Source organism: Benincasa hispida, chromosome 4 (assembly GCF_027475165.1).
Source record: "Benincasa hispida cultivar pf3 chromosome 4, pf3_genome.v1.1, whole genome shotgun sequence".
In the NCBI taxonomy this organism is placed as follows: Eukaryota; Viridiplantae; Streptophyta; class Magnoliopsida; order Cucurbitales; family Cucurbitaceae; genus Benincasa; species Benincasa hispida.
Window position 1 is genome coordinate 31,176,425 of NC_143481.1, and position 19,599 is coordinate 31,196,023.

The 19,599-nt window shown below is 38.5% G+C and overlaps 1 long non-coding RNA gene across 1 annotated transcript; it reads left to right on the forward strand.

Moving 5' to 3' along the window:
* The first annotated feature begins 15,053 nt into the window (after window positions 1-15,053).
* Window positions 15,054-16,492, forward strand: LOC120075337 (uncharacterized). Its single transcript, XR_005481303.2, has 2 exons — window positions 15,054-15,723; window positions 16,273-16,492. It is a non-coding gene; the product is annotated as an uncharacterized LOC120075337 (long non-coding RNA).
* The last annotated feature ends 3,107 nt before the right edge of the window (window positions 16,493-19,599 follow it).

Sequence of the window (19,599 nt, forward strand, 5' to 3'; positions counted from 1 at the left end):
GCGTCTTGATGGAAACGTTTTATAATGGCCTGAACAGAGCAACGCAGGCTGTTACTGATGCCTCCGCGGCAGAAGGTTATATGGATAAGACATACATAGAGGCTAAAGTCATCGTCAACCGCATCTCGCGGAATATGGATGACTGGATCGACGATGGATATGGAGGCCGAGGTGCCTAGAGAAGGAAAATTGAAACAGCCATTGTCCCTACAGAGACAATGACCACATTGGTTGCGCAAATGACCATGGTGACCTCGATCCTTCAGTCAATGGCAATCAATTAAGAAGCCATTGCTCCATAATCAGTGCAACCCGCTACATCGACTCAAGTGGCGGCAATCAGTTGCATCAATTGTGGAGGGGCTCACAGAGCTGACATGTGCCCGTTGAACCTTCAGAAAGTATGTGCTATAAAAAACAACCCCTTCAGCAACTCCTATAATCCGGGTTGGAATAGCCATCCAAACTTTGGTTGGGGAAGCAATCCCAACCCAGGGGGGCCATTTAACCATCAAGGGTAGTAGAGGGAATCCGCCTTTTCACCACAATCGAGGGCAATCAAGACCGCACAACCAGCAACCATCATTATCTAACACCTCGGGAAGCTCGTTAGAGACACCGCTGAAGCAATATATGGATAAAAACGATGCAGTAATGCAAGCGTAGACGTCTTCAATAAGGAATCTGGAGATCTAGGTGGGCCAGTTGGCCTCTGAGCTAAGAAGTCGAGCACCGAGAACGTTGCATAGCAATTCAGAAGCCCCGGGATCTACAGGAAAGGAACAATGTCCTTAAGACATTGAGCAGGTAAGCCTGATCGCCTGCGGAGATTTGGATTGCGATCACTTATGACAACGCAATTTTCGGTCCATATCTCAATACTATTTTTAATGCTTTATTGAATTTCTGTCTCTTTAAATTCTAAATTATGTCTCCAATTTTTCATTTAATTCAATTTTGACTTTATGAATTTATTTCCTCATTTATTTCTTTACATTTAATTCTGTCTCGTCTTAAACTCCTTGATATTTTTTTTTGTAATTAATGCGATGAACTTTAAATGGTGAATGATTGAGTAATAAAGAGAAAATTTATTACTGCAAGTCATCGCACTTGCGTTGATGAAATAATAATAATAAAAAAAATTAACAACAAGTATGCAAGGCGATAATGGCCGAATAGCAAGCTAATAAGAGTCGTTTTGCGTTCACCTAACTCAACTGTATTAAGTTGAGGGGTGTGTTGCGCTCGTGTATGTTCTTTGCCTATTCTTAGCTAAATGCACTATGTTGAGGTATCCTCCAGAGATGCATTTGGTTAAGGGGTGTGTTGCGGGGATATATGCGTTGTTGCCCATCCTCTGCAAAAATGGAAGAGAGGACGAAGAACTGAGAGCATGCCTATGCCAACACCTGCCGTCTCAACTGAAAGTGAAAGGAAGAGACGCAATGATATGGAGGTGTTTGGCAACATCCTGAGTACCTTAGAGCAAGGAGGTGGACTGCTCAAGACAGGGGTTGTAAATCAACCACTGTCTACAGAGGAGGAAGCGGTGGTAGTGGCAGATGGAGCAGTGAAGGATGGAGTAGTGGTGGTGGAAGAAGTTATGGTTGAAGATGAAGAAACGGGGAATGATGTTCTGGTCCCATAGACTCAGGAGGAAACTATCATCGCAGAAGCCTATGACGGACTTCCAAGAAGAGAAGAAGAAGAGATTGCAATTGAGGAGGCCAAGGAAGCTGAGGTTGCGTTGGAGACTCCTGACATTGCGATGGAGGAGGTTGTAGGAGATGCGCAACTGGAAGGGGCTGAGAAGAAAAAGAAGAAGAAGAACAGCAAGGGAAAGAAGGCTGGAGAGGCGAAGTCTTCACATCATCGCAAGGCAAGAAAGAACAAAGAGCAAAAGGATGATGATGAAGATGAAGAGGCCAAGAAGGAGAGGAAGAAGAAGGAGAAAGAAGAAAGAAAATTGTGCCGGCGTGAAGAGAGGCACTTGAGAAAATAAGAGGAAGCGAAACAGAGGGCTACGAGCCCTGAGAAGGATGGAGAATCAACCTCCGTAAGGGATGATAGAGGGGAAATGACACAGTTAATGGAATCGGTACAACCTATACTAATGCAAATAGTTGCGACCGATGAAGAAGAAGAAGCAGAGGGAACCCCCCTAATGCGGCATCGCAAGGAGAATGCATCGCAAGGGTCCACAATTGACCCTCAGAGATTAATTTTGGCATTGGAAGAGAAAGAGAGAAAAAGAAAAGAAGAGGAAGAGAAGCAAGAAAAGATGGAGAGGGGCAAGCTCATCATCGCAGAGGGGGATAGAAGAAGAAGGTTGGAGTTTGAAGAAATGCGATGCAACAATGAGCTTGCCAGACTTGAAGGGATATAGAAGCGCGAGGAAGAACAACGTCTGTTGTTGGCCTCTGAGAAATTTGAAGAAGAATTTGCGAGAGAAGAAAGAGAAAAAGAAGAAGAAGAGAGAGAAGGAAGAAAGAAGAAAAGGACAGATTATTGGAGGAAGAGAAAAGGAAAAAGCGCGAAGCCAATAAGTGGCGCTTATACAAGAAAAAGGGAAAAGAACTCGCAGAGCGCGAGAAAGAAGAACAGCGCAAGGAGCGGGAAAAGAAAGAAAGACAGGCAGCCCGCCTTGCGTTGGCTAAGGGAAAAGGCAAGGAAATTGCAGAGAGCAGTGAACCCGCATGGGCCAGAAAGCATTCATCAAGGAAAAAGGAGAATGATGATATGTTGATCGAGATGGGCTTCTTTCCTGCGCCAAATCCACTACCTGACCTTATCACGAGTGTGATTGTTGAACATGGGTGGGACAAATTTTGCCAGTGCCCATCCATCATTGTTCCTTAGGTGGTGCGGGATTTCTATCACGGGCATCTTCATGGAAACAGGGATGCGGTGACCTTTAAAGGAGAATCAGTATCCTTCAGTGCAAGGGACATCAACGAAATATATCAAATGAAAGACAACCCTAATGCACTAGGGAATAAAATTATTGATGATCCCACAGAGCAACAGATGGAAGACACGCTGAGGATATTAATGCAACCGTGCACAAAGTGGTCGGTTTCACTCAAAGGCATCCGCACTCTGGAGGCCAAGACCTTCCTTCCACAGGGAAGGCTCTAGGTTTACCTGGCCAAGAAACGGCTGATCCCAACAACGCATGACAGAACTGTATCAAGGGATCGGGTCATGGCCGCATATTACATCGCACGCGACATTCCTATTGACGTAGGGCAGTTGATCGGAAGGCAGATTAGAGCATTGGTGGGGCATATCCGGGGGTAGTACTTCTTCCCGTGGATCGTTTCAAGTCTATGCCTGTCTATGGGCGTAGGCATTGATGAGGAGCTCATGCTAGAAGTCCACGACCTCATCAACATAAAAATCTTGAGGCTGCTCCTCAAAGACTCACCACATTGCCCCGAGATGCCAACAAAGAGGCCCATGATCGATTTGAATGCGCTGTAAGAACCCAGGCCAAAAAGATGACGCAGAGAAAATAAGGGAAAAGAGAAGGTCTTAGAGTCACCAACGCAAAATCCAGTACCTATGAACCCTCTTCCCTTAGTCATTTGCCTGCCAAACCCTCCGAGTTCACCAGCGCAACCCTTTTCCCCTCTTCACGTACATTTTACTAATCTCCTCCTTGTCCCAACCTCATCACCTGTTTACCCAGCAGCCCCACCTTCACCATTAGCATCATCATCGCAGCTCACCATTCCACCGCCGCAGGTTGATGACCCACACGGTTTGGGTGAAGGCACCTCTGCCCAACCCCAAAACGATGCTGGTGAGACATCGCAGGCACAACCCTCCATCACCTCCATGGCTGCTGAGTTAGCAGAAATGAGAACCCTCTTCTCCCAACAATAATAACTCTTCTCTCAATAACAACACTTCTTCAACCAGCGATTTGAGGTAGTAATGGAGTGCATTGATGATATTCAACGTAGTGTCGCCACATCAAGGGAGGCGCTGATCAACATGCAGCGTAACATTTATAAAGTCCATATGCACAACCAAATCAAATTCTTGAAGAAGCGCCTCCTGCACCACCTCAAAATCCGCCTCCAGACCCGCCAACCCTTCAACAATAATCCATCTATATATTATATTTTTTTTCTTCTATGCGACCATTATATATTCTTTGAAATTTATTTGTTCTTTTATGAGTTAATCGAATTCTTTGACTCTTGTACAGGCACTAGAAAATTTGGTATTGCGTTCATTTGTACCTTATTTGTATACTTTGTTAATATTCAATACAATCAGAGTACATATTCACTCCACTTTTTGCCTGTGCCTTTTTCTTTATCTTCCTCTGTCAATTTTTGTAATGTTCTCAATCTTTTACTTTTGTGTTCTTCATTGGGTTGCTATGATGTAATATATATTTATACTTAGAAATATTTCCCATACTTAGTAAATTCAAACTAACACTTAGTTAATTCTTAGTTTAGCAGTACTTTACCTTTTATCTTTCAAAGTTCTGCTCAAACCTTCTTTTTGAAATTTTCTTCTAAGTGTTTGTCTAATCTCTCCAAACAATGCAATGAGGACCTTGCTCATCTTTAAATTTGAGGGTGGGGGAGGTCTGATCAGATAAGATCAGAATATGCAGTATTTAAAAAATTGCGTTCACATTCATATAAAAACCAAAAAAAAAAATTCATACAAAGCTCCAATGTCAGCACAAGGGAAATCCTTAAAAATATTTCCAACCTGATAAGAGTTTAGTTGTGAAAGGAGCCTGCTCGTAGTTGGATGTTCTTATTACACCCGTAGGAGCAAGCCAAAATGAAGGTAGGTTTCCAAGAACAACGCAATATGAAATAGAAAAAATAAATAAATAAATGCAAGAGACAACTCCTCTGAAATTCATGAGTTAAAGTTGAAATTGGCACCGTAGTTGGATGTTTGCATGACACCCGTGGGGATAAGCAAAAACGAAGAGTGTAACCATGATCAGCAGTCTCTAAGTGAATAAATAACGTAAAGTTTTGATCACCGCATGTAGATACATCGAGTTGTTTTGACAAGAAGAGAAAAACATTCTATTTTGAAAAATTAGAAAAACATTTTTGAGCAGAAATTTGTTAAATAGAAGAATAAAGTAGAGCTTTGTTAAGAATTAGCAAGGATAGGAAGAAATTTCGATGTCAAGTAATGTGTTTAAGTGTAACATTCGGAGCAACCAATCAACGGAAAAATATAGGATAGGAATTGAGAATGATTGCCTAAGTGGAAGATATGCTTGAGGACAAACATATATCTAAATTTGGGGGTGTGATAACTTGTAGAAATACAAGTTATTTATGCCACCATACCTAGATATTGCGGCAAAAGTTAGTAAATATGCGCCGATTGTATGAAGATTAACTTAGAATTACAATAATTATAAATGATCGCAATTACACACACTAACGCCATAAAGATGGATGACAAGCTGAGTTTCACTCTATTTTGCAGGAAACCAAGTCACTGCTTGCGCTCAAGGCTCTCGAGAAACTAATCAACGCATCTCTGTCACATTGCGCCCATCAATCAACAATGAAGAGACGATCACCGCAATGACGGCGCAATGCGACAGTCGATCCAGAGCTAACTTTCAACCGCATGCGGTAATAAAAACAAACACCACATGCGAATATTCGATCGAAAGATGCAGCTGAGCAACGCAAAAGCGAAGGATTGAGACATGTATACAACTAACGGTTGTGCAGAATTGATGGTCTGATTGCATAACAGAAGGAATAATATCCCTCCATCTTTGGAATTACCATAACAATCAGTGGGGACCACAAGGCCGGAGGCAAAGACCTGCACCTATAAATACCCCATAGATTTCAGAGAAAACTTATGCTACTTGATACGGGGCTAAGTGCTGCTAAACTATTGAGAGAAAAGGCTGAGCTGAGTGCTTAAGTGAAGAAATCTGGGAAGAAAATGAGATAAAGCCGAGAGGTGAATCTCAAATCTAATCTGCTGAATACCCGATCAGAAGCTCTGTGCATAGATCTCTGCTATCGATGGAGCAAGCCTGAGAGGGAAGCTCTCACTACCATCAAATCCATCCTATCCGGAAAGTAGATCTCCATCGAATCAGTGCCAAGACATTGGCACTTGTTTGTATCTGTTCTATCTTTTTCATCGTTGTATTTCACTTTCTCTTCATCTTTTCATTCACACACCATGTATCAAATGCTTAATAGGTATATTAAATGTTTCGATAGCTTTTATATACCATTCTCTGTCTATTTTCATTCCTCCATTAATCATTTTCTCCATGATGTCTTTTAAATCCCCTGAGAGTTAATATGAATCAAACAAGTACTTAATCTGTGTTAAAGGTATAAAATGTATTTAGCTCAAGCATGCTAGACGGCATCTTCATCTATGAGAGCAGAAGTGAAGATGCCATTTTGATCTATCGAGAGAGGGTTAGAAGAATGCGTTAACTAAACAGAGTAGTACTTTCAGACATGGAAGCAACCTTGCATTCATTACGTTATTCTTTGTTTCACCACAAACATGTGGGAGCGTGGCCGATCACTGAAAGGTGTATGCCAAGAGAAGAGCGGAATAGTATTTCTAGCTTTAACGCAATTGAGAACTTGCGTTGTTTATATTATTTATCTTTCTCTTTATTATCTTTTCATAAGACTTGCCGCCGCATTCCACGTCTTGCATAACTTTCGCAGCCAGCCTTGACCCCAACATCTTGTAACATGAAGCCTGTATCTTGTATCATCTAGCTTAGGTTAATTGTATTTTATTTTATCATCGCATCTTTACTGCTTTACTTTATTTTATCGCAATTTATATACCTGTACAAACACATTTTCAAAGATTGAAAACCTAGTCGCATATATCGTGAACATATCACAATAACCTAAAACAGTCCCTGAATTCGACCTCGGATCACACCGAGAAACTTGCGGGGGAATTACACTTGGTTCCATCGTAAGGAAACTTGTGACAACGCATGGCATACTACGTGAACATCCATAATTAATGCATATCTAGCAGTAGTATCGCATCAATTCGAGCATAAAACATCATCAATCATACCTATCAACGATTCGTCAACAAGTTTATGGCGCCGTTGCCGGGGACTGGTTAACAGTTTATTGTTTGAGTTTATTTTTGGTAGTTTGCAGGACAGATCTAGTTGTACTAGCTGTTCAACGCGGAGAGCGCCTGACAGTTTATGAGTCCTGGTGCTGAACCAGAATTCGAAGCTGACCCTGAGATCGAGCGTACTTTCCGCGCAAGGGCACGTCAGATCCGAATTAGGCGAAAGAAGGCAGCCAACATGGTGGACAACAATGATTATGCGGTACCGGATGCAAACCAAGGGGATGTTCGACCGACTCAAGATCCTGTCTTCCTAGCGGCTGATTGCAACATCCCAATGCATAATTATGCGGCACCCAATTTGTATGATTTTTCGCCTGGAATCTCAAGGTTGACTGTGGAAGAGAATGCACGTTTCGAGATTAAGTCGGTCATGCTGTAGATGATTCAAAACGCAGGGCAGTTTGGGGGTCTGCAAGGTGAAGACCCACACACCAATCTGACCAGCTTTGTCGAGATGTGCGGAAATTTTTCCTTACCTGGCGTGACCCCGGAAAATATAAGACTGTATCTGTTCCCTTACATCTTGAAGGACGAGGCTAAGAGGTTGGCTTACTCACTTGAGCCAAATGAAATCACTTCATGGGATCAAATGGTAGAGTGGTTCATGAAGAAGTTCTTTCCACCTACTGGCAATGTAAGGCGACGAAAGGATGTGTTGAGCTTCGAATAGATGGAGAATGAGACCCTAAGCACCGCCTCGGTGCAATTTAGGAGATTGGTGAAAAATTGTCCGCATATCGGGATCCCCGATTGTGTCTTGATGGAAACGTTTTATAATGACCTGAACAGAGAAACGCAGGTTATTGCTGATGCCTCCGCGACAGAAGGTTTTATGGATAAGACATGCATAGAGGCTAAAGTCATCCTCGACCGCATCTCACGGAATATGGATGATTGGATCGATGATGCATATGGAGGCCGAGGCACTGAGAGAAAGAAAAGTGAAAAAGCCATTGTCCCTACGGAGACAATGACCACGTTGGCCGCGCAAATGGCCGCGGTGACCTCGATCCTCCAGTCAATGGCAATCAACCAAGGAGCCATTGCTCCACAATCAACGCAACCTGCTGCACCGGCTCAAGTGGCCGCAATCAGTTGTGTTAATTGTGGAAGGGCTCACAGAGCTGACATGTGCCCATTGAACCTTCAACAAGTATGTGCTATCCAGAACAACCCCTTCAGCAACACCAATAATATGGGCTGGAGAAGCCATCCAAACTTTGGTTGGGGAGGCAATCCCAACCCAGAGGGGCCAGTTAACCATCAAGGGGGTAGTAGAGGGAATCTGCCTTTTCACCACAATCAAGGGCAATCAAAACCGCACAACCAGCAACCATCATCATCTAACACCTCGGGAAGCTCGTTAGAGACACTGCTGAAGCAATATATGGATAAAAACGACACAGTAATGTAAACGCAGGCATCTTCAAAAAGGAATCTGGAGATTCAGGTGGGCCAGTAGGCCTCTGAGGTAAGAAGTCGAGTACCGGGAACGTTGCCTAGCAATTCAGAAGCCCCAGGATCTACAGGAAAGGAGTAATGTCCTTAAGACATTGAGCAGGCAAGCCTGATCGCCTGTGGAGATTTGGATTGCGATCACTCATGACAACGTAATTTTCGGTCCATATCTCAATACTATGTTTAATGTTTTATTGAATTTCTGTCTCTTTAAATTCTGAATTCTATCTTCAATTCTTCATTTAATTCAATTTTGACTTTATGAATTTATTTCCTCATTTATTTCTTTACATTTAATTCTGTCTCGTCTTAAATTCCTTGATATTTTTTTTGTAATTAATGCAATGAACTTTAAATGGTGAATGATTGAGTAATAAAGAGAAATTTATTACCGCAAGCCATCGCACTTGCATTGATGAAATAATAATAATAATAAAAAAAGTCAGAGACCTATCGTATAGGTTGATGCCCAATCGTTTAGATAAAGCTATGCGATCGTCTAGAAAAGCTATGCGATCGTTTAGCTCGGTCGATTCTACACGATCGTTTACCTTAGGCCAACGATCGTTTAGCAAAGTTATGCGATCGTTTAGTAAACACTATATGATTGTTTTGCTAGCACCTGTATGATCATTTACCTAGCCCAACCGTCTACCTGTTAGGAAGCTAGACATTAAGTAAGTGGCTTGATAAGGTAGTTTGGTTTAGTAAATCTATATTTACTTGACGACTTCCGTGAGTTTCTTTTTGCCGGAGAGAAAACTCAAAATTCTATTCAAACTTTTGTAAAAAACCTTTTTTTTTCAAAATAGGAAACTGATTTCCTTTATACTCACGGTTACCATGATCAATAACCACCCACTATTTTGGCTATTTAAAAGAAAAATTATTAACTATCTAATAATTAATATTATTATAAACATAAATGATAACCAACTTATCATACTATATTTATAACCTATAGTTTTAATATTTCATCTCATGAATCATATAAACCATAGTTTTTTTTTCTATTCCATGGTACTTAATGTAAATCTCATTTACAGCAATCCTCTACTAGATGTATCTCATACATCATATCAATTATATTATATATAATCAAAATACCTTTTGTCAATTTGAACATTTCAAATCAACACCAAGAACTTGATCCTTCAACCTGAATCCGAGCTACCAAGGGACCTCATGGACCTGTAGATGCGAAGCTCCAATGGTACATTACTAACTGACTAAACACTTTAGTCACGGGATCCACCATCCGTTAACTGCCAGACACTCCACTAAAGATCGACAACTGAACTCTCCTCACTACAGATATATTATGTGTTCATCTTAACCAATCAGTGGTGCGACAACCCTTCACAGATCGCTCGTAAGTACAGCTGGGCCAATAACCGTTATGCCACTGTAGTTACATCTGTCTCCTTAAGTACCAATGATCCCTCTAATAAACATAAATCATAGTCCTACTATGACCGAGTCTTCTCTTCGAAAGAGAAATTGTGGCCATTATGTTCAAGCCTTGGAATCATCCCTTAAGGGAGCAATCTCTCTACTTATCCCTGCTTCGGGAAAGGAGTGAATTCCATATTGTGAATTGAGTTCTCAGCTCCCAGATCAGACAAGTCCCCAAAAAGGTAGGCATGTTGAGTTGGCAATCTGGCCACTCTCACCCATACTAATCAAAGGACCGCCCTCAAAGGCAGAAGTTTACAAAACACTCAGGATTGAGGTCGTGTCACCTATGGTCGTTTAGGTGAGATGCAAGTCTCTAGTATCAATGGCATTATATACAGAGTCTAGTCATCTCATGGTTCAGGTCTTATACAAACTCTTTGTATAGGACACCCCCACTCCACATCTCCACATGATGGTCAGGATTAACCATCTGTGGTAGTTTACAACACTTGCAAACCTCTACAAAGTGGGTTGTATCCGTAGTGTCACCAGGATCAGGTATCCCACCTTAATCCTTATATTACATACCGATTTAGGTTATCACTTAAGGCATGATCCACTTGTATATCACATATACATGCTTAAGTTCACATAAGATAACCAAGGAGCTTTGTTTATTGGATATGAGTAAATGTCAGAATTAAATAACACTTATTTTATTCATTGAACAATGTGTATCTTTACAAAACAACGAGACTCTGGGAGAATTAGGACACCAATCCCAATAGGTTCGACATACTTTATGTCGATCATCAATGACTTTTCAAGGAAAGTGTGGATGTATTCACTGAAACAGAAGGATGAAGCCTTTGGGAAATTCCTTGAATGGAAAAAGTAGGTTGAGAACCAAACAGACCGTAAGGTAAAGTATCTGAGGACATACAACGGTTTGGAATTTATGAATCACAAATTTATAAGTTTTGCAAATTTGAGAGAATTACGAGGAATTTCACTATTACGTACACTCCATAATAGAATGGTTTAGGTGAGAGGTTTAACAGAACAATTATGAAGCGTACAAGATGTCTCTTGACAAATGCATCATTGCCCTTGAAGTTTTGGAGGGAAGCTGCCCAAACAGCCTATTATCTCATTAATAGGGGTGTATCTTCCGCCTTTGACCTAAAGACTCCTCAAGAGATATAGACAGGAAAAGCACCAAGTTTGGATCATCTTAGAGTTTTTGGATGTTCAGCTTATGCTCATGTTAAAGAAAGGAAGCTGAATAAAAGGGCACTGAAATGTATGTTTATTGGCTATCCTCAGGGTGTTAAAGGATATAAAATTTGGTGCTTGGAAAAGGGAAAAATAAATGTATTATCAGCAGAGATGCGATCTTTAATGAAGCAGAGATGCCATTTTGTGTCAAAGAGCAACAGAAACAGCAAACAGTTGATCAGGTGGAAGCAAATGTTAGAATTGATTCTAAAGCACAACCATCAATTAGTTCAAGAAAATCCAGTGATCAGTCATCCAGTCTTGATAGTGGATAGCCTTAACTTTAAAGGACTTTGATTGATGAGGGAGCTTTTGGTGAAGAAATTTCAAGTAGCAGTGACCTACAGAACTATCAGTTTACACGTGACGGGCCTCAGCGGGTGAAAAAGGCTTCTATGAGGTATGGTTATGCTGATTTAGTTACTTATGCTCTTACTTGTATAGCTGACAGTATTGAAGTATAGCCTCTTACTTTTGAGGAGGCAATTGTATTTGATTTGAAGAAACAATAGAAGGATGCTATGGAAGCACAATTGTTCTCGTTGTAGAAGAATCAGACATGGTCATTGGTTCCAAGGCCTCCTAATCAAAAACTTATTCAGTCAAAGCGGATTTATAAAATCAAGTCAGGTACAAGAGGTGATAGTAAGCCTAGGTATAAGGCTAGACTGGTAGCCAAGGGCTACACTCAGAAGAAGGGAGTTGACTTTCATGAGATTTTCTCTCCAGTGGTGAGGCATTCATCCATTCGATTAATTTTATCTATTTCTGTTCACTTTGATATGTTTGTTAAACAGATGGACGTCACCACAACTTTCCTTCATGGAGAATTGGAGGAAGTGATTTACATGGCTCAACTTAAGGGCTATGAGGTGAAAGGAAAGGAAGACATGGTTTGTCGTCTTCACAAGTCCATCTATGGATTGAAGTAATCACCGAGGCAGTGGTATATCAGGTTTGACACTTTTATTCTGAAGCAGGGGTTTCACAGGAGCTAATATGATGTCTGCATGTACAGGAAACTATCTAAGAAAGGTACATATATTTATTTACTACTGTACGTAGATGATATGATCTTGGTGTCTAAGGATTATTCTGAAATCTGTGATCTCAAGAAACAGTTGAGTAATGAATTTGAAATGACAGATTTAGGTGAACTGAAAAGGATCCTAGGCATGGATGTGAAAAGAGATAGGGAGAAAGGTCTGTTAACCATTTTGCAGGAGAGTTATGTGCATAAACTGCTGCTTGAGAAGTATAATATGTCTGGTTGTAAGGCGGTTTCGACACCCTTAGCATCTCATTTTAGGCTTTCTTCGTCTCAGTTTCCTGTTACTGAATGAGAAAGGTTAGAGATGTCTAACATTTTCTATTGTAATGCTATTGGAAGCATTATGTATTTGATGATTTGTACTAGGCCTGGCTTGGGATATGCTTTGAGTATGATAAGTAGGTTTGTGTCAAATCCTGAGAAGGAGCATTGGAATGCAGTTATGTGGGTACTTCGATATTTGAAAGGTGTGTATCATTGTATTTTAGCAGGGATTGTGATAAATTAGTATTGTTGGAAGGCTTCACAAATGCAGATTATGTTGCAGATCTTGACAAAAGGTCTCTATCAGGTCATATTTTTTGTTTGTTTGGTAATGTGGTCAGTTGGAAGGTTAGTCTATGTTAATTGTTGCTTTGTCTACTATTGAGTCAAAGTATATTTCAGTGGGTGAAGCTGTTAAAGAAGCAGTGTGGTTGAAAAGGATAGTTGGTGAGTTGTTGTTGCAAGAGTTCATGTCCATCGTCCGTTGTGATAGCCAGAGTGTTATTCTTCTTGTGAAGAATCCATCTCATCATGAACGGTCTAAGGATATTGATGTCAAATTTCATTTGATCAAAGAAGTTGTGACCTAGAAAGATTGAGCTAGTCAAGGTTCATACAATTGAGAATTTGTCAGATATGTTAACCAAGGTTCTTCCAGCCCATAGGTTTATATACCTGTTAGATGGGCTGAATATTAAATTTGGGTGATACGGAGATTGAAGAATTAACTTGGCCCTTAAATATTCTTGTTATGAAGGAGATTTGTAGAAAATAACCAGGAATTTAATTGGGCTTATTGGATTTTTGGTAAAATTAAAGGCTTAGTGGCATTCTTTTAATTATGAGCAAATGACAATTTTGTAAATAAACCCATCTTCTATTCTTTAGGGTTGATAATCATGAACCTTAAGAAAATAAGAGGAGAGGGGAGGGGTGGCAGCCGACTTGAGAATACACACGCAGAGAGAGTGTGTGTTGACGGTAGTTCTTCGTCCGGCGTTGGCTGCGTGGGGGTTCGCCAGTCAGTGCATCTTGCAGTGGTTGTGCCTGGCAGTGTCTTTCTTTTGGCAGTAGTATCACTCGAGCAGTAGGCTGCGTCCTATGGTAGGATCACTCGACGTGTGTCTGCAATGCGCTGGTCAGAGGCGTTTGACGTGGGTGTTCGCCAATCATCTGCGACAGAGCGAGCGTGGGACTGCAGGGGTTCGCCAGTCAGAGTCGAGCTACAGTGCACTCGACGTTGGTTGTTTTTTAGCGGGTTGTTCTCGATTTTAGAGGCGATGTCGTGTGTGGATCTCTCGATATCAGTGGGTAACTAAATTATAAATTGGTAATTATTGCTGATTATCTATAATTGTAAATAACTCATTGCTCGTAATAAAATTAATTCAAGTCGGTTCTCAAAGTGGATGTGGACTAAATTGGTAGAACCACTATATATTCTTGTGTTCATTCTTTATTGCATTTATTCTGCTGGTTGTTTGTGCGTTCTGTTTGGCCATCTAAGTTCGGTTTAAAACTCTACAATAGAGCAATACATAGCACCATCCATTGTTCACCTTTTGTGGTTTTGTATGGCTTTAATCCATTAACTTCTTTAGATATGTCACCTAAGCAACCTATTATGTTTACGAGTGATGGAACTCTTTCAAAGGTAGAATACATCAATAATTTACATGAAGAAATCAAAGAAAGGACTGAAAAGAAGAATCAAAAGATAGTCACTAGCAAAAACAAGAGAGAAAAAAAATAATTTTTAAACCATGTGATTGGGTTCAGGTTCATCTATCGAAAGGAAATGTTTCCATATTAGCAAGCCTAAACTTCAACCAAGAGGAGATGATCCATTTTAAGTGATACAGTGGATCAATGACCATGGCTTACAAAACCGATCTTTGAGGTGAGTATAATGGTAAATTCTACTTTGAATGTGGCTTATTTGAATTCTTTTGAGGTAGGAAATGAAGATCTTGAATTGAGACCAAATCCATTTAAAGAAAGGGAGATTGATGTGCACCTGTCATCCATTGATCCCTCGCTTGTAGCCAAATGAGCTATTACAAGTAGCATGACAAAGAAGATTCAAGAGATCACCATGCATCTTCAACTGCTAGCAAATACACAAGAAGGGGCAAAAGATTATTGAGCCCAAATTTATGTCCTAATTACTTAATTTTGTTAAATTTGGATTGAAGAAGAAATAGAGAAATTGAGATTGCAAATTGAATATTCAATTTTGAAATTTAAGAGAAGAAAGAATGGAGATCAATAAAAAAAATTTAAAAAATAATTCGAAGTTGGTAAAGTACTGACTGTGGTGGGAAAAAAAACGACGAACAAATACAATGTAAAAGGAAATAAAGTGGAAACAAGCTTCTATGAAAAGCTTTTGCTAAAATAATAAAAAAATAATAATAAAAAGAAAAGAGAGGAAGAGGAAGATAATGATTTGGAAAGTTAGAGAGAAAGAGAGAAAAGAGAAAGAGAGACTTTAAGCTTCTAGTTGCAGCTTTTCATAATAGGAAAAAAAAAAATTGATATTTTGAAAGGAGGGTTCCTGTGGCTTTAATGTAGGATTGGCAAAAATCTCCGGGGGGATCGGATCTCTACCCAAAATTTCCGATTTGATCGGGGATGGAAGTCAAATCGAAGATCCTAATCAGGTCCCCGGTCGGGGATGGGACGGGGACGAGGAGGATATCCCGCCCCGTTTAAATTTTTTATTATATATATATATATATATATATACACTTATTACAAATATTTTTATATTTATAAATATTTTTTTAAAAAAAGTCGGAAATGGTCCTGCACCTGGTGGGAATGAGAGAAAATATCTCTCGCTGGATGGGAATGGAGAGTCGCTATCCTGCCCAACCCTGTTGCCAACCCTAGAAGCCACACCAAACAAGTCTGTTTTATAAAAAAAATATATGAAATTTTTTTAAACCTACGATTCTGTTGGAGGAAAAGGAGAGAAGAGAAAGGGAAATGAACAGAGAAAGAAGGAAGGGAGATGACAAGGTGAAGTGGTCGTCAGAAATGTCGTGGTCGTGCCGGAAGGTGCTGGAAAAGCGAAGATTACTTCCAAAAGAAGGGATTGGAGAGATCGATAGGTAATCTTTCAATTTTTGTAAGCATTTTTACTTTAGAATTTGGAAAAACAAAAATGGATGAGATGTAAAAGTTTTGGAGACTCTTACATAAGTTCTTGGTTTCTTGTTGTTCAAAGGTTTATGGGTTTAAGTTTTAATGGAGATGGATTGTGTTTAACTTATGGTTTTGGTCACAAACAATTAAGGAATAACTAAAGGAAGAGCTTTTAAAAGAGAAATGGAAATCTTACCTTGAGTCTAGGGTAATATGAAGAGGATGACATAGAAAGGAGAGAAAATAATAATAATAATAATAATATATAAAAGAAGCAAGAAGAAACTTGCAAGTCTTGGTTATGGAGGGATGGAAGAAGGAGATGAGAGTAAAAGAAAAGAGAGAAAATGAGTAAATGTGAAGATAGAGAAAGGAAGCTGGAGTTGATGAATAGTATATGAGGTGGCGATGAATTTGATTATGTGGCGGATATTAACTTAAGACTTGGAATTAATGAGCATTATGTTCTATTTGGTAGCCAAGAAAATGCTCATATTACGTTCGATTATATACAGGCGAATGGAAGATCAGAATGACGAATTATGACTCGAGATTCTTGCAAAAAGTAGACTTCATACTGGTTTATTTTTACTAAATACTTTTGTTACTTTATTTAGCACGTATTATGAAGTTTCAAGAAAGCTACTTATGTACAATTATGTATGATTTTTGTGAAGCTATGAAGTTCTATAAACTAGCTATGGAGTTTGAAAAATATCATGATTTTAGTATAAATTGTGGTTTCGGAATTTTTTGACATATTTTATGACTATTTGAGAATCTTGAAATGTTTTAGTTTGTTGAATAGAATTTTTTTTTGTTTTACAAGCTTGAAAAATGATTGAGATTTGTGTTAAATCTTTTTCAAAGACAGTGTGAACTAGAATGGTTGAGAATAAAGAGTTTTATATTGAATGTGTTTTCAAACCACTAGATCCTTGTACCCTTGGTGATAATCCAGAGTATACGTGAATGTGTTTTCATATTATATTGGAGAGAGATAGGTTTTTACGACCCTGTTTGAGACATGAGTCGAGAAGTTTTGTCTTTTGGGGGCCGCTCTACTTGTACGCATGATAGAGATTTGCTTTGCTATGCACTTTGTAAGTACTCGGTATATAGTATGACAGAGATTGTTCTATTGTGTACCTGGAGATTTCTTAGTACATAGTATGATAGAGATTTGCTCTGCTATGTGTCTAGAGATTTCTCAATGCATAGTATGACACAAGTTGTTCTATTGTGCATGTTGAGTTTACCCTACGCTTCTATGACAGAGATTTGGGTACAGAATTGGTGATGACTTTTACTAGCTTATAATTATGTTTTCAAGAGATACTTTTATAAAAAAATTATATATGTTAATTATCATTGAGCTTTGAAATTGCTTATAATTCATATTTTTTTAGGGAGTTTTAAGTTTATATAAGAATATAAAAACTTTTATGTAAAAATATTTTCTTATGAACTTCTATCACTCATTAGACTCTTTAGTTCATTTTTTTCTTGAATTTTTCCACCAGATAGCAATTGAGGTTCTAACAGGCCTACAGGAGTTAAATTTGCCACCCATTTTGTAGTACTATATAATATTGCATGTGTAAATGTATTGCTATTATTTTGACTTGTAAATAAACTGCCTAGCCTTAGTTTTAAATATTTCGTAAACAGAAACTTGCATTCTCTTAGTTTTTATGGACTTGTTTAAAATGTGTTGATCTGAAGTATTTCAATAAGTGTCTGATGAAGCACACTTGATGGTGGAGTTGGAGTTGGAAATAAATGATTTAGGAGTGTATTTTATTAAAGTGTAGTTTATTCGATCCTCAAAATAAATTTTAAGAAGAAAATATTTGCTTGCCACCTATTTTGAAAAATACTTTTAAAGTTTGACAATGGATTTCATAGTTTAATTCAAATCTCCATTTGTTCATTCATAACTTCAATCCCTAGCCTAGCATCACAATCACTCACTGCTTCCTCAAAAGTTGATGGTTTTTTATTAGTACGAATAATTGTGGCATTTAGAACTAGGTTCATATAGTTTGTTTTTAAGTACATAGCAAGAGGTACTATTGTTCTTCTTTGTCTATCTCTATCTAAGAAGTACTTACTCAAATCAAGTTAAACATTTACATAATCACATTGCTCCCCTATTTCTTCCTCTACCTCTTCTGAGTCACTATGAGGGTTAATATCAATAGGCAAGTCTTTTGTCCTCTCAACCTCAATTCTATTGGTGGATTTTTGTGTGCATTCAATTTGTCTTTTTTTTCCTTTTGCATAAATATCTCATTTTCCTGAAATTTAGCATCCTTGTTAATTAAAAATCTCTTCACAATGGATGCCACATCAAGAAATATTTCACCCCTTTTGTAAAGGTAAAAAATATACACTTAACTACCTTAGCTTTAAGTTTCTCATGATTTTAGTGTACATATCCTACCCAACCAAATACCCTTATGTTATCAAGGCTAGGTTGATAGTTGGGGCTATTTTTACTTAGGGGTTAGATAGTCTAGAAAGATATGTGGACACATATTTAAGGCATACATAATGTAAGCAACAACTTCAATCGGACATTTCTCATTAAAAATAGCATATGATAGTTGGCCTCTAACTTTTTTCATGATAGTTCTATTAAGTCTCTCTATAACTCGATTTTATTGGATTGTATACCTTATCGGTCTGTGTCTAGTTATATCATTCTCTCTACAAATTTTGTTGAGCTTCTCACCATAGAATTCTAGACCATTATTTGTTTTTAGGTACTTAATTTCCTTAGTGGTTTGGTTTTCTATTATCCATTTCCACATTTAAAACTCCTAAAATACTTGGTTTTTAGTTTTAAGAAACAGATCTAATTTTTTCTAGGAAATCATTAATTAGAGATAAAACGTACCTTGATCAACTTAGACTTGGAATTGATGTTGGCCCCCACAGGTCTAAATGGGTGTTGTCTAGAATTTCTTTAGTGGCATGCTGTGCTTTTGTGAAGTTGTTCTAGTTTCCTGACCAATTACACAATGCTCCTAGAAAGTAGGCTATTCATTGATGCCCTGAGGTAAAATGACCCTTTTAGATAAGGCTTGCAAGCCCTTAGAATTAATATGAGATAGTTTTTCTGTTCTAATTATCAGTATCTGTCAATCCTATTTCAGTCACTGTAAAAGTTCTGTTAACATTTTCTACTCCTTTATCAAAAAAGAGATCATTTATCCTATCTCCAATTATCACACCCTACCTCAAGTTACCCTACCAAACATAGGACATGACATGACATGACGAAAATAAATTTTAACTAAAAAACGAAATCTATTATCAAACTCTAAAATCGCTTTTCAAAATAGGTGGCTAGCATTACAACTTCTTTAAAATATTTCAACAGAGTTTCCTTTGAAAATCGAATAAACAACACCGGAAAAGAAAACACACTCCCAAATATTTTGTTTCAAACTCAAAATCTACAAGTGTGTGCCATTGGCACACAACTGAATAATCAGTTCAAAAATCAACAGGCACAACATAGCCGTAAATCAACAATGTAGAACGTTAAAGTTCCAGCCTATAACCCATCATAAAAATTGAAATGATAGTACAAAGTCCTCAAAAGTGATGCTAGCCACTCTAATTTCAGAAACAACCAAATTACTAAATTTTACAATATAAGATGAAATGCGCATGCAACAATGGCAGTTCTAGATCTCAGTAGGCAAATTGAATACTCTCATGCTACCTAGTGGAAAATTTTAAGAACGGAAAAAAAAAAAAAAAAAAAAAAAAAAAAAAAAAAAAAAAAAAAAAAAAAAAAAAACCTAGTGAATGATGAGAGTTATAATAAA